Consider the following 3662-nt stretch of genomic DNA (forward strand, 5'->3'; position numbering starts at 1 on the left):
ACAAAGAGGCAGACATGCTACCCCCCGAAAGGCTACCGCTACTCCATCTAGGGTGACCAGATTGAGAAAACCAAAAACCGGGACAGTCTACAAAAACAGAAGTAGGACTATAAACCTGTATCAACTGGAAAAAGGGTGGAGATGCACAATTGTCCATAAATAACATTTGTGTTTCATATAATTTGGAACCTATAAGAAAACATAACAACCTTTTTTTTAGTGTGATATAGCATTAAAGTTTGCAAACTTAAATTCAAATTAAAACAGAACAAATAAGATCTTCCCTTCTCTCCCAGAAGTTGTGCTGAATTTGAGGGAAAGATTGGGCATCATCTGAGGGCCTTCTAAAAAACTGATTTCGCCTCTTTGCAGCCTGATGTGTGCTTCAGAGACACTCAAGCACAGCAGGAGAGTCTTTAAAACAACTTTATAACAATTGACTTTTATCCCTTTGGTAATGGAACTGGAGAGAGCCCTAATAAATATGAGCCTGCAGTGTATTTTAAATGTAACGTGGATGGTTACAGACCCTCTCCCCATAACCGGGACATTAATTAGTTTTAAATAAAACTATCGGGACACAGGGGCGACACAGTCACCCTAACTCTGCCACTTCAGCAAGAACAGATGATCCGCTCAAGGGTTGGAAGCGTAAAGTAATGACAGCCAGGTAGAGATCTCACTCTCCATTGTGCCTATTTTCTTGGTACTCCTGCTTGGAGCCAGTCCCAGTGCTACCTGCTGCGATTAACATCACTTTACACAAGTGCAGGGAGCCTGAAAAGGACATTTGAACAGAAACAAAATTGTACCACATCTTCTCTCTTAAACAGTGCTGGCTGAAGAGAAGGTTACACAAATGCAACAGAGAGCTATGTATCACTTGAGATTTACATGATACTCTCTGAGCAATTCTGAACATTTCCTCCCCTTGGAACTGATAACATGAGCACCATTAAATCCGGCTGTTATCATACATCCCAACAGACCTGATGCATGCGGGAGACTCCCGACTTTTAAAGCTTTCATTTAGCTGTCTCCAACCTAAAATCGCCTCTGCATTAACAGCATACCAACAGCCTCCTTCCATTGCAGACAGTACAGGCTGTGCGGCCTTGACCATGTCATGTAGAACTTGCATTGCCAATACCATGGCACTGGGAACATGCCTCATTCATTTGATATCTAGATCCATTGCACACCAAGCACACAACCCTACCAGCTCCATTGCATTTTTTTGCAGATGTGTTTTGTCCCATGCCCAAACATGATTTACAGGGTTTAACAGAGGACGAGTGAGGGACCTTGATCTTTTGGTTAGCATCTTTGAACATGGCAGGAACTGTCACTGGGATGTCCCACGGAAGAGGGACTTGACCACTACCATAAGCATCTAGAACTTCACCATTATAAGGAACACTTCTGCACTCTTAAGTTCTGAACTCAGTGAACGTCTCAAGATGATACCTGTATATGCTGACTGGTTGGAAATCGTGAAACACCGTTTCCTTGGCAGGAGTACTTCCGTAGCAGCACTTGCTCTCCGCAAACTGTATAAAGGCTTGCTTTGTGGTATCTTCAGTAATTGAAGGAATACTCCAATGTACATCTGAGAAGGAGCAGCTTCCTCAGGGCCTGATCCTGGAAAAGATGGGAGTGGAAGACATTTTCCATCGCCACCTCCTGTTGATATTCCTTCATATCCAGTTACACTGTCCATCAAGTGAGAGTGTGGAGGGGGGAGGGGGCAGCATTGCCACCAATAGGGGTGGATATGGGCCTGATGAATAAGTATCTCCAGTACCAAGAAAGGATTTGTGGATCAAAAATGTGGTCCCGTGGAAATTCTGAGACGACCCAGTGAACATTCTGTTGCTGTCTGCACTTCTTGTATCAGTGACCTGTATTATGTCAACAAACAAAATATACTCCCCTTGGTTTTTTTTCTCCAGAATCTCACACTTTTGTCTTACACTGCTGGCATGTATCTGCGACATGAAAGGCAAATGTCAGGCAGGTATGAATAGGGACTCGATAAGAAGAAGTTCTTAAAGGCCAGCATCTACTATCGTTTCAGTTTCTCGTGCTTCCCTTTGCAATGCACAAGAACCAAAATGATTGGCATTGCGTGCTCAGAGTTGGTTGGGCGTATTTACTAGATGCAGCTGTAGTATTCTTTTCGAAAGTGTAATTTGACATTTCAACCCAGCAATACGGTCTGTTATCTCACTCGACCTGATAGCTGTCCGAGCTTCCACCTCATTATGTTCCTCCAAATATCAAGTGCCAACCTGCACTCTTCAAGTCAAACATTTAAGCCCGCTCTTCCTCGTACCTCTCTCTCCAGCTCAAGTGTAATAATTAAACTAAATCTAGCACATAAATTATCAGACGGAATTGACCACCATAAATGTAAATGTATACTGTAGTGGTTGCATGTTTCTTTAATGAGCAATGGAATTGTACTATGTAATAGAACTTTGTTGGGAAAGTATTCTGGGATTGTAGAATGTCATGATTCATATTACTGTTACCTGTATGATCTGCTGCATGCACTTTTACCTCCTGAAGTACTTGACAATAAATACTCAATCTAACTACCTGGATGTCGTCTTATTGGTGAAGAAGTCACAACAGACTTGGCAACGAGATGGGCACAATGTTTAATCTCAAGTACCACGACGATTTCACCCTTTCTGTGAAATTCAGCTTTAAACTTTCGTTTTCATCTGAACTATAATCGTGAGTAACTCTATGGAATTACTTTTTGATTTCTTCATATTCGTTCGTGGATGATTACAACGTTGTGGCTCCAACGTTCATCGTGTATGAACTTTGTAACCTCAAGACTGTGGTTAAAACGATCACCCTCGCGTGTACATTCACCTTTGACTATTTAAAAAAAAAAAGAGAAAGGAAAGGTCCGAGCGTACATTATTTAAACTGCTTTGAAATAACTTTTGCTGACTCTATCATCATGCTATTCGGTTTCTCAGCGTTGTGTATTTTTAAATAAGAAATAACGCTCACCGAACGCACGAGTCTCTCAGCAGTTTCGAATCACGCAGCAGCGACGCTTTGGAGAACTGAATCCTGCGCGCGCTCACGTGATTCCTTCTACAATTCATCGACGTGTGCAAGCATCATCACGCTCTCCGTGTGTAAGCGTCATCACGCTCTCCACTGCCATCTTGTGGTTGCTAGGACAATACAATCACGGAAACGAGCGTTTTCCTTCAGTTTACAGAGCGCTTTCTTCAGTCTACAGTTGGGTATTTATGACTTTCTTTATCTGAAATTTCGAGCGCTTTTCAACAGAAAACAAATCGGATAGCGCATTACATGAAGTGTAACATTTTTCTTCTTTTCAAGTGCATGCAGCAAGAAATTTATTCTCGAAGCCCATCTGTTTCATTCTCATTTAAGAAGGAAAAAAAACTATTCCATTATTTTCATTATTTTTAGCATATATTCATCTGATTTCGTGACATTGTTGTTTCAAGATGTCTGTGTCAGCGTGAGATCTATTCTAGAAGCTCATTCTTTTATTTTCTTTTTGTGTTCGTGAGGACAGTTATGGTTATTTTCAGCTTTTCAGCATATATTTCGTGACATTCTTTATACACTTTCATTAATATTGATCTATTGAGGATCCATGGAGA

The 3662-nt window shown here is 41.3% G+C and overlaps 1 pseudogene; it reads right to left on the reverse strand.

Moving 5' to 3' along the window:
- Positions 1-1061: 1061 nt before the first annotated feature.
- On the reverse strand, positions 1062-1997 carry LOC144784137 (protein SSUH2 homolog; annotated as a pseudogene).
- Positions 1998-3662: the final 1665 nt, after the last annotated feature.

This window comes from Lissotriton helveticus, chromosome 10 (genome assembly GCF_964261635.1).
Source record: "Lissotriton helveticus chromosome 10, aLisHel1.1, whole genome shotgun sequence".
In the NCBI taxonomy this organism is placed as follows: domain Eukaryota; kingdom Metazoa; phylum Chordata; class Amphibia; order Caudata; family Salamandridae; genus Lissotriton; species Lissotriton helveticus.